This window comes from Orbicella faveolata, unplaced genomic scaffold, assembly GCF_042242905.1.
Source record: "Orbicella faveolata isolate gen_17 unplaced genomic scaffold, um_ofav_v1 contig_35, whole genome shotgun sequence".
NCBI classification, from domain to species: domain Eukaryota; kingdom Metazoa; phylum Cnidaria; class Anthozoa; order Scleractinia; family Merulinidae; genus Orbicella; species Orbicella faveolata.
The window spans coordinates 13,837,501-13,850,654 of NW_028301564.1; the positions used below are offsets into that span (position 1 = coordinate 13,837,501).

General features: G+C 40.0%; 1 pseudogene; it reads right to left on the minus strand.

The window, feature by feature from the left end:
* The window catches only part of LOC110049350 (exoskeleton protein RP43-like), a 13,159-nt pseudogene extending 291 nt beyond the window's left edge, over nucleotides 1–12,868 (minus strand).
* Nucleotides 12,869–13,154: the final 286 nt, after the last annotated feature.

Genomic DNA, 13,154 nt, shown 5'->3' on the forward strand with positions numbered 1-13,154 from the left:
GAGAGCATGAAGGTTAAGTTAATCCCACAAATAGGTCCTTATGTTTAAGGTAGCGCCTCTCCTGTTGTTTTTAGATCTGGTATACAGTTCCCCGAGAACGTCACCACGCCGTCGTTTAGATGTTTTTGCGGAGGATGATACTGTGTGTAAACCTGACTGGTCTGTCCACGTGAGTACAAGTTCACGTTACAGGATTGGCTACAATTTCAGAACTCTGGAAGTTTTGAAGCCGGGAGTGATGTAAAACTAATTTGAGAGAGGTTACCTTGATTACCTCTCTTACTTTTCATCCTCTCTTGGCTCAAATGCATCGAGTCCACACTTGTTGGTTTATCAGTCCACACTTGTTTGTCTATCAGTCCACACTTGTTTGTCTATCAGTCCACACTTGTTGGTTTGTCAGTCCACACTAACTCTTGTTGGCTTATCAGTCCAAACTTGTTGGTTTATCAGTTCACACTTGTTTGTTTATCAGTCCACACTTGTTGGTTTATCTATATCGCTGTCTGTTTCTGTACACATTACTCTCTGCTAATGGGCATACGTTTCCAGTGCCAAAGGTGTCTTGCTTAAAAAAGGGTCGATCTGAATTGGAAACTGAGTTTCAATCTATATACCCATATAATAGTCTTTTTTTCTGAATCTGTATTTAAGTATATAGCTATTATATGTACTTTTTGTTCTATTTCTAATGCTATGAGAACCACAGCATTTCACGGGCAGTGATATCACACAGATACAACCGCTTCCCCCAAAGAAACTATGAAAAGTTTAGTCTATTACTAGTTAAAACAGTTTCTAACTCACACTCAACAATAATATAAGCTTACGAAGGAAACGAGAGACCGGGCTACATAGGGTTAAATTTCAACAATACTTGGCCTGCCTCCACCTCGAATAGCCTGTCACTGCTGCTTTCAGTGGCAGGCATACTGATTTTTGTGTATATCTTTACTATTTGCAGTGAAAATAAGGTTGTCGTTTGTTGTACTAGAGATACTACACTACACGGAAATCTCCACACACTTTGGGCTAAATGAAGGACGTCTTCATAATTGAATGCTAATTAGTTGCGTAATTACGAGATTTGGCTGAAATGTTACAACTACTAGCCTTGGATCGCAACAGTCTCTTGCCATTCATCTTCGTGGCATTCTCTGGAGTTAGATGAGACAGAAATTGAATAAACCACTCTATTGACCCTCGGGAGTTTAAGTACTGTTACCACTCTGTTGCCATGGATATAATTCACCCGGAGGTAGGTACTGTGGGACACTTTCTTCTCCAGGGTAGGGTGGTGGTGATTCTTCTGGATTTGGATTTGAAGATGATACTGCTGGGCTTCTGGAGTCTGGAGTAGACCCCACTGGGGGAAGTGGGTACGGATATTGGTTTCCTGCTGGTTCAGGCAAATCCTCAACCTCTCCAGGCTGTGTGGTGTGAGATGCTGAAGTTGTAATTGTCGACATTGGGATTCCGACACCCGCTACAGTGTTGGGCGCCTTCTTTCGTTTTGCACGACAAACACCAATGCAGACCACTACAATCACGAGGAATATCACACCGCATACGGTGCCAACTATTATCGCCAAACTGTCTAAATACAAAATAGGACAAACGACACAATTAGCAAAAGAAATCACTTTGAATTAAAACGTACAGTCAATTAAAAGAGACTGAACTACAGAGATGACAGAGGCCACAAAACTTTCGATACTGCAGTTTCCTCTTAATTCTTGTCGATTTGAACTTAAAGGAAAACTGAATCACAATTTTTCATTCTGATAAAGAGACAGCAGTCTAGAACGATGGCGGATTTTATCCCATACCGTAAGTATACCATTAAGCAAGGGAAACGCAAGATCACGCTAAATACCCAGAAAGAAGTGGCCGAGAATGGTGGAGAAGGACAGAAATAATTTTGATTGGTAGAGTTAACTTTGTAGTGAGTTGGTGACTACAGAGCTGGGAACAGACTAGAGTGGAAAACCTTTTTCTGCACCCTGTGCGACACTCAAGGAAGTCTGGTCTGTCAACTAGCAGGAGTTTGAGTTCTCTAATCGCAATTGCTGAGTTTAACTGAAATGAAGATGGGAACAAGAATTTGGAAGGACAGCCCTTTTGAACTAAGCCATGCGCCTAATTCAGGACTGTGCTCAGACCAAAATTCAATCAAATTAAGGTTCTCTTCCAGGCTTGGGACCATTATTTCTGAAAATGATATGGTATCATACCTACTCTTAAACACATTTAACTAACTTTTAACTTGTTTATCCACAGCGTTGAATGTGGCTTTAAACCCCGAATATTTTGAATCGTATCCAGCGTCCGATATGAAACGAACCCACATGTACCGACCGCTTGACTTCAAGGGTTCTGGAACTGCATTATCACAGTAAATTCCTAACGAATCACCGCTTTTGTGATCTCCATCATAAACCTGTACCGAATCGTAGAGGCATCCTATCGATTCGCTTTCCGGAGGCAGTTTAAATCTGTCAAAGCTGAGTTCCACGAGCTTCCCCTCTGGTACAGTGATAAGCCATTCACAAAGAAGCCCTGGGATGTACTGTTCTACTGGGCTTTGTAGAGTTCCATGCGAACCAGTTAACTTTAGGTTTAGATTGTTGGTGTTTCCTGGGAGACACAACTCCTCATCGAAAACTGAAAACAAGTATATATGTGATAAATTTAAATCACTCGTTAAACCTCTTGATATTTATGGAAGAGACTGTAAAAAGCTATTATTGATATTTATAAAAGAGACTATATAAAGGTAGCGACCCCCAAAAGAATATCGTCAGTGGTAATGAGACATGTCCGGAAATGTATGCAGTAACAAAAATGGCATATTTGACGAAATTTCTATACGAAATTGGCAGACTTGACGAAACTTGGGACCAATATGTGAGGACCGTATCCAATGAGATGGCTGGCGAAAGGTCGCAAAAATCCTCAAATCCACTAACATGTCATGTTAGGACGGTATCTTATGAGGTGCCTTTCACAATTCTGGCCAAGCTGATTTCACTTCGACACTTTTGACTAAAATTCGCCAAAATCGTCAAATCCATGAACATTGACTCAACCTGGCGAAATTTCGTCAAATCTGCTAATTTCGTTACTGCGTGCATTTTGGGGCATAGATGAAGGTAATCTGGTTAAGAAAGGAGAAAATGCGTGAACAGCATTGACATATTCTATACCAAAAAGTCGCCACGCCTGCTGTGTAACAACTTTCGATCTAGATCTCACACTTAAAACTAAGATGCGACCGCAAGTTACGAAAAATAGCCATGACAAAATAGATGAGTTCCTTATGTACCACACTGGCGAAAAATCGGTAAACTTCAACCAGAAACTAGAAGACAATCGTTCAGGTAAATGACAGTCCCCAAACTCTCCTATTTTAGAGGAGGTCTGTATCTCGGGCTGGAATCTGTTAATTAAATTTTCGGCGATTTCTCGGCTATCAGTTCAGTTTGAAGCCCACATGTGCATCTCAGCAACCAGTAAATTTTGCAGATCTTCGATTTCAACTATGCGTTTATGAAACGTATCCTTCTCAACTACAGTTAAAATTTTAACCAATTCTCAGCTGTCAGCTACTGAAACCCTGTACAGACCCTCTCAGAAGGGAAACGCACTGGCAACTTGCTTCTGGTTAGGGGAACTCATCCACTGGGACCTGGAAATGTTTGGAACATCTTTGGAAATCTTCAAAACGTTCTCGGAAATCTTCGGACGTGTTTCGATATGATCTGGTCGTCTTCGAAAATACTGAAATTCCCGAGTTAAAAATCTTACGTCTTTCGCTCGGAAAGAAGGCGTATATGGCATTCAAAGAGTTACACAAACTAAGAAATAAAAGAACGTAGACCAAGTACTGTAAGTAGCAAGACGGCCCAAATACCTGTCAAGTCACGCGGATCGACAGCTTCAAAATGTGCTTTGAAACCTCTTTTTCCTCGCACACCAACGGAGACGGCACGAAATCTAACATGCATTTCAATACCGGTGGAATAAACCTCAAAGGTCGTCTGGTTCCCACAATACATGCTCCAATAATATGACCGCAAATGGCGATCTATAGAAATATGGTCCATGTCATAATTGCAATCATTGTGAACATCATTCATGGAACTTCCTCTAAGTTCAAAATCCACAAACTTTAACGTCATTCGTTTACCAATAGGAGAAAGGAATCTCCATTCGCAATATGCATCATCAGGGTAAGGGACGGGATAATCGGGGGAAAAAATTGTTCCAGAATATTTGAGCACGTCCCCAAAGTCGATATAAGCATATTGGTAACGACATATCCCTGCGGCTTCACCTACAAGTGAGTAAGAAAAACAATAGTGGCATTATTGTGCGTTTTTACAATGCGCTTGCGACAAATTTGTCAATTATAGATGTAAATTGAAAAAGTTCTCACAAATCAAGTCATTTGAGTTTTTTTTTAAGATCCCTCAAAATTGATTGGGTGTTCTATCACACCAAGGGCGCTTTCCATTTGATACAAAATTCCGGTGTGAATATCCAGACATTTCCTGAAGCGAATGGAACAGAATTTTCCGGTTGACTGTACCAAAGTGGAAAACGATAACTCGCAGTTTTGTTCGGTTAGAATTTTTCAATGACCTCGAGGTTTAAATCGCAAATATAAAAGCAAACAGAATAGTGGTACGTCGACATGGTGGCGTTTTACAGACTATAACAGCGCGGTTATGATCTGTAAGAGCTAACAGTGTAGACAAGCATGCGCATCTCGTTAAATGTGAAATTTGGAAATGAAACAAACAAACCTAAATAAGTCCCCAGATTCCAGTTCTGGTACCCCAAAAATGAGCTTTAAAAATGAAGTAATTTGGCTGATTCACTTAAAACGTGCCGTTAAGCATCAATACCCTGATTTCCCTTGACACGCCACACTTGACGTACCCAGGCCATGATTTGTCCTGACACGCCGCGACATACGTGTCAGGAATATGACACGCTATGACACGTCACGCTCCCTAACACGTCGCGTTCCGATCTACGATTCGCCGAGTGTCGTGGAATACCACGGTCCCGTAAATTCCACGAAATTGCTCATTTCACGCAGTGAGCAGCTCAGAGACTTTAGGGAGTTTAAGGTTACCGTATACCTTCAGGGGTGTCTCACGTCCAAGCGATGTAGCGCGTTCGGTTTAAGCTGTAGATACCTAAACCCCTATATCAAATTAAAGCTTATAGAGCTGGCTATCAAACCATACCAAAAATTTTGAAATAAAATGAAGTGCCGATTTTTTCACGGCCACTAAATGCGAGCGTCCTAATCACCTTTTGGAAGCTACAAGTCAAAGCGAATTTTGTTTTTCACCAATTTATTTTTTTCCCCGGTTTCAGGACAAAAAGCGCTAAAAAAGCGTGTCTGCGTTTTGCCACATTCAATTGCAGTAAAAAGTTACAGAACATTTTCAAAATAGGATTTAAAAAATGTGAAGTGATCGTACAAAAATTGCTCTCGGAGAAAAAATATTTCGAAATAAACAATTCGCAGACACGTTTTTCTTTGTTATATGTTAATCTAGCTACTGTCCAAATTTGAGGGCAATCAAACAAATCCCCTTTGAGTTGTAACTCTTTAAAGTGTCTGCTTCAAGCGAAAAAATTTATTCGAGAAAACAGCGCTAAGAAAAATCTCTTGCTTCGCAAACAAACTCCGCCCACAAACGCCTTCAACTGGGTTCTCAGATCACTGAGCCAATCAGCGCTTGGAAAATTTACTACCATTAACTCGCGGTGAAATTTACGCGTGAATCTCGAAAAAACCCTTGAGTTTCGCAATGCGCTCAAGGCGGAGAGATAATTTTTCTGTAGCTCGGTTTTTCTTGAAGCTGGTCTGGCAAAATGGGGAAGACGAGAAAGGATACGAACGCTAGAGTGGCTGGGCGACGAGAACAAACTGAACAAAAGAAAGCGCGGCGGAGCAAATGAGCATGGATAATATTCCAATGGATCTCAATGAGTTGGGCGATTCATCGGTATCGGACTCAACAAAAGAGTCAATGTACACGTCGCTGTTATAGCTGTCGAGTTCCCAAACTTTTACAGAATCTTTCTCTACTCTTGACTCGATCTTTTTGCCTGCTTGATACGATAGCTATAGCTTCATCCGCGAGGCCAACTTTCGCTTCTTCACTCATTGATGTGTTTTCATTCGTTCTTCGCTTTTTCGAACTGGTAAACAGAGTTTTCCGTGGTCCATGTTTACTTATAACTTAATAGAATTACATCTAATACGAAAAATGCTTGGATCTGAGTAGCCAGCCAATTCGTGGTATCCATATATTCCCGCGAAAGTAGTCTCGGTTGATTGCGTACACGTTATAGGGCTGTCAATCAAGAGGGAACTTTTACTTCCGGCCGTAACGTAAAACCTCCATTTCTCCGCCAATATTGAGTTTTTTTCAATTTTGTTTACAGAAATTAGAGATTACTCTTCGACCATTACTTTGAACCAAAAATCCAAATTTGAAGAAAATTGCCGATCTGAAGGTATACTGTAACCTTAAGCAAATCACTACGGCGGGTGCTACTACGGCTACCGTGACTGAAAAGGTCTGGGGAGAGTACGTCTCGGTGGTCTGCCAAATTTTTAAGTTTAGCGAGTAAAGCGAAAGACAAAGATGAAAGAAACATCGGCTAAGGAGTTTAAAATCTCTTTTATTTAGTTTCTCACAGCCAAATGGCTTCGCTCAAAGGACGATGGCCGAACAGATTATTTCTGAGCGAAAGCGAATGCAGACACTTTGCTCCATAACAATTTGATGGATGAAATGTATAATTTCTGAGACAAATATCTCAAAGAATATCGGGTGAAGAACACAAATATATCAATACTCAAAGAAACAAAATAGCATCGTATAGTTATCCAGATATAAAACATCTTCACTAAACCCTCAAAGCAAACTTAACCGAAGAAAAACAACCTCGTGCTCAACACGAATATTTCACTTGACTCACCTCGCCATTCCAACACCTTTGCCAAAACTTATCGTAAATTCAGGATACGGATTTACAAGCTTATGAGAGGTAACCTTGACACAATCTTTGACTTAAATTGACTTTAAAGGATATAGTATCCAATGGAATTCTTAAAATGCTGAGATGTCCGTTGAAAAGGGCCAGAGAAGCGAAATAAACCCGACGTAGTAACTACTACGACAAAACATCCCGACTCACGTAGTCAGATTTCACACTACGGCTAATCTCGTTCCCAGAGCCTTCGTTCCCCTTGACCAGCGGTCGGAAAACGAGAGCTATTGCACTACGGCTGGATGCAACCGACGTACATGCGCACTGTCTCATTTTGGGGGAAATTTACTTCCGGCAGCCGTATCAGCACCAGCCGTGGCGATTTGCTTAAAGTCCCTTTTGTGTAAGCCACAGCGGCAGCGACATTTACGACATAGCACTGCTAAGCTAATTGGAGTAAATACTATAAATCGAGAAACAAATATTAAAAGTAGAACTGAAACTAGTTAAAAATCCTAACTGGTTGGAGGCTGAGAAGTTGGAAATTTACAAGAAGAGGGGTCAGGTTAAATTCGGGACCACCGAACGCAAATTAATTCATCTAGCCAGGTAGGGAGGAAGATTTGAACCCGGGACCTCCGGATTATAAATCCAGAGCCTTAACCACGAGGCCACGTAATTTTCGACACATTAAAATTCCAAATTGGTTTCAAGTCTTGGGGGAATTACACAAAATAAATTACATCCAGGTTGAGGATTTCTTTTGGCTTATTAAGACTTGCAGTCGGACGGATTTTTTTCTATACTGAAATTTATGTTTCTACTGCACCAGAATCTTTACTAAAAATATACTGAACAAGAATATGGTTCTGATGTTTATGAGATCTAGACTACTCCGTACCTGCTTCAACCACCGAAACACTAATGCTGAACCCTCTGAAAGTCATCCCGCTGTCTGTGTGGAACTTGATTGACAAGTTATTTCCAGTGGAATAAATAACTTCAGGGTGGACTGTACCACAGAATGATCCAAGAAAGAGAGAAGACTCCGATTTTCCATCATAAAAAGTTAGCTTATCAAATGGGCAGCGAGTCAATGAAAGGTCTTGATCTTGTTGCAACTCAAAGTCATTGAATAGCACCCTCAGTACATAACCACCGGATGCAAAGTTGAGGTTGTTTTCAATTTCAACCTGCCATGTACATTCCATGTTGTCAGAATAGCTCAGGGGATAGTTGGGACTTGTAATAGTTGTGTTGTAAGATGCTGATGCAGTAACCAGCCATGAATTGTCCCCAGTTGAACAGTCTATCATTGAGAAAAAAAGTGAAAGTATTTAGCGTTTCAGAGCTGCCTAGTAGCCCACAAAGTTTATACCTTCTGGTAAAGTGGTTACAGGGCTTCTCGCATGGGACATTTCGTTATATGGAAAGAAGAAATTTCTCTACTTGATCTATGTATGTATGCAAACAAATATAGAAATATAGCAGTTGTAGGCAAAAAATAACATGAAATTGGCCTTGCTTACTCTGAGCAGATGTTATTTGTCCTGCCAAAGTCACCAACACCAGACCTATAGGATAAGAACAAATGCAGACTGACATTGCATAGAGGGTCACCAACTAACATTTTAAATTATTAAGTTTAATCTGCAGTTGATGTACACATTTAGATGTACAACATGTTTCCTTCTGCCTCCTTGTCCTCGTTAAAAAAATAAAATAAAATCATATTAGATTAAACTAAAAATCTATTTATAGATCACCATATTCCATTAATTGTTCGTGGCACTTTATAAATATTTGTACTAATTATGTTTCATCTGTTCGTTCATTTTCACACACATCAAACATATCTGTCAAACAGAGGCAAAAGACAACTCGGAAATGACCTAGTAATTTCCAAAACTTTCGTATCACTTAGAGTTGAGGCACGGGATAATGACAGTACTTCACAACTAACTTTATAGGCTCACTGCGGTATGCCCCGTTGGATATCTCAGCGCGTAATTAGCCAATCAAATTTAAGGATTAACGATAAGGATCGAGGCTTCAATTGGTGTACTGTACGGGTCCGCAAATGATCCCAGGACCGCAAATGATCCCGGACCGCACATGATCCCCAAATTGAACCGCAAATGATCCCGGAGCGGAAATGATCCCCATATTGGACCGCAAATGATCCCGATCAAAAAATAAGGAATGGCATGGATTTATATCAGAGGAAGGTGAGAACATGTACAAAAATAATGAACTAAAAAACATATTTTATCATTTTGCAAAAAAAATATTCCACAGTTGCTGTTTTGTTCTTCGAAGGGTACAGATCGTTTTCACTGTCACGCAATAAAAAAAAAAAAAATCCAAAACCAACCAACGGAAAAAGGTAAGAAATTGTGATGTACGCTGTAGAAGATAACTAAATAAGACACTTCCCCAAGTTTTAGGCCTGTGCGTTTCCCCAAACTTCAGATATTCGTCGCAAATGTTTCCCAGAAATTTACAGGGTCCAGTAAGAAAACGCCATGTTGGTGTACGTAAATCCGTGGTACACCAATATGGCGGCCGGAATATAGTGTAAACATCTGGAACTTACTTTGGCTTTCTAGGCGACTGATTATCAGTACTAAACAAACAAGCATTTATATAAGCACTTTTCCTAATGCTCTAACTTCTAAAAAGGCTCAAAATCATGAGATAAGTATATATTTTTCAACAAACTCAATCCGGCGTAGTCTTGTGTCACGCCAGCTCCATGACCCTGAAATTCAAAATGCTCTGGTTTCCAAACGAAACACGCTAATTGTAAACAGATATAAATATACCGCCTCTTATGCCTGATGAGGATAAAAACATGTCACATGAAGACGATCTATTGAATTAGAAGTCCTAGAAAAACACATACTTGTAAACATTCTCGAAATGCCGGTGGCGATAGTATCAAACATCTATCAAACAGCTAATCGACAAAACGAAGTGCAAGCCTTGGCCTTGCGTGGCCATGAAGCTGAACTTCATAACTATGGCTTGGAATTTTGGCTTCTTAGAATACTCAAGTAGTCATTTCCGAGGAATTAAAGCCAAAATACGACCAAGTAAAAATTACAAAATAAATTTGTCCAAATTTCCAGTGCTACACACTAGATGTTTTACAGAGTGATGAAGCGTTGTAGGCTTGTGGGTCTACTCAGGTGACAGCGTCTTCCATAATAGTTGCTTCGTGGTTAGTTTAAAACTTTAGACGAGTGGAGTTAATGGTTGATAAAATGTGATTTAACTATAACACCGAAATATCAATGTTTAACAAAGGAGGATATGTAGCGTGTGTTGCACTGATCATAATTTTACTGACAATTGCAAAGAAATGTAAGCCAAGTCGTGTTTTTATGATTGAGTGGTGATATTCATAACATCGTAGTTAGCAACAAAGTTTAGTCGAAAGTATGCAAAAAAAAAAAAACCCAAAAAAATCAAGTTGTAAGCCATTATAATTATAAGATGGCTTTAATAAAAACATAGGTATTCACGCACGCCAATTCCCTATCCACACCATCCCACCATCCATGCCATTCCTTATTTTTTGATCGGGATCATTTGCGGTCCAATATGGGATCATTTCCGGTCCGGGATCATTTGCGGTCCGGGATCATTTGCGGTCCTGGGATCGTTTGCGGACCCGTATAGTACCTCCGTGGTACACCAATATGGCGGGCGGAAGATAGCGTGAACATCTGGAATTTACCTTGGGTATCTAGGCGACTGTCGAGTGATTATCCGTACTGAAGAAACTAACATTTAGACAAGCACGTTTCCTAATGCTTTAACTTTTGAAAAGGCTCAAAATCATGAGATAGGTATATATTTTTCTACAAACGCGATCGTAGCTTTGTGTCACTGAAATTCAAAATTGGCTGGTTTCCAAACGAAACACGCGACCGAGCTGTAAAACTGTAAACAGACATAAATATACCGCCCCTTATTCCAGATAGATGAGGATAAAAACTTTGGTGGCTCTTTTAAAGTTTTGGATTTTAGAAAGTGATGACTTACGTGAAAACGATGACAGCAATGTATACGCAAAAAATCATATTGTGCTAAGACGAACGAACCCGTCAAATCTGTGTTCTCAAAAATCTCCATAATTTATCCACAACTGTTGTAAATGTGAAAGTAAATATCAGCAGTAAAATTTTTAAAAGGCCGTTGGTACTTTATTTTCTCTCGTGGTTACTTGCATTAGTACTTTTAGACACGTTCCTTTGACAATCAGCAATATTTTAGTTTTGAGTCGACGTTGCTCCACAATGATTTTCACGACTTTCCAGTGAACTGAAGGTCGCGGTGTCGACCAAGAGATTAACACTGCCAAAAATAAACTCTGATCCACTTATAATGGTATTCAATTTACCAAAACCAAACACAATGTCATGATACGTCAGGATCGGAACAAATCAACCGCAATCATTTACTCAAGTAACGTAAGTCGCGTGACTACGGTGGTTCAGCTTGTTTCTCGGTCGATTCTCGGTGTAACGACCAGAAACCCGAAAAGGATCGGAAAACTGTGAAGTTTGTTCTAATATTTGTTGACTATCGTCAAGCAAACTGTATCCCACAAATCAGTGGAGAATACTGCAATACCGCAATACCCCAGTTGAAGATTAAAGTTATCCACTCGATTGCGTGTGAATATTGTGCATCACAACTTTTCTGAGTTTCCCTACCAAACAATTTAAAGATGAAAAAAATATAATGCATATTTCCCCAGCTTTGGTCTATCCGTATCAGGACCTTTGCCCTCCGTGACTTGGAACGGCCTTATCGAGGCCAAAAGGGCCTTTGGCTGAAAGCTCTCTTCGACACGGACTTTTCGCCATGTACATACCCTGTATACCATACAACTATTTTAAAATTGATTTGTCAATATTTTTTCCTTTCATTCGTAATCATGACTACAACCCTTGAGTTCTGATATCACTTATCAAGTGTGCATGCAAAGGAAGGCACAAAATAGATTGCGTGATAAATTTGTGAGCGTGCAACCGAAAACCTTCGTGATCCATTGTTTGTCAATTAACAGCTTGAGCAAGAATTGCACTTGGTTGTTTCTACTGATCATTCTTTGCAGGTCTTCTGTGACAGTATTCAGTAGAAGCCTTGTTTGCATCCCAAGATTTCACTGAACAAGACACTGCCTTGTACATTTCAAGGACATTTGCGCTATCGCAACAGGCAAACGATTTGAAATAAACAAGATTGAAATAAACATTGATGAAGAAGACAGAGCAACTCAGCTAAGCGTAATCCTGAAGGAAAAAATTAAACGGCTAAATTTTCAGATCTGACTCTCTAAAGGTTAGGGCGTTTTTGATTCAGCAGCAGAATACCGTGACATGTAAAAAAACTTTGTTATTCAGTCCGGTGTTTGACCCTTGTAGACCTTGGTGCACGAGGAATTAACATAAGGTCGATTCTTCTTGAACTCAAGTTGCAGTTAAAACACTAAACATCGTTCTGTTGCTTTTAAACCGTCTGCTTTAGTGCGAAGTTGTATCGATTACACTGACCCGCGAGGTTCATTTCGCCAGGGGTTGCTTGATGCGGTCACCTGAGTAATAAGGACACTACTGCGTGTTCTCTAGGTGTCCGCATTGAGTTAAATCAATGTGCTGATGAATTGATGTTTTTGTAAGCGACTAGCAAGGATAGTTGCGCGCCACAATAACGACAGTGGCCCTGGAAACCAACATAAAGCTTAAAAATATATATATTTCTTACCAAAAATATACCAGCCTGCTATTTGTTTCATGATAAAATAATCTCCGTTCCTTTTTGTTGATCCGCGTCACAGTGATTTGGGTATCCCCGTGTCTTGGGTACCCCCGTACCCAAATCCCTAGCGTTTTGGGTACCCCCAATAGGGATACCCAAAACACTGAAAGCGTTAAATACCACAGACTGGGGCAAGTGAAATCATCCATAATTCTGCTCAAAAACCATTTATATTCTTACTAAGCTTTGTCTCAATAAATAAAAGCTTTCTTAATCTTGATATAAACACATAACGTCGCTGAAAATAGTCGCAATTTATAACAGACTGTCTGATCCTAGTCCGCATTTATAACGACATA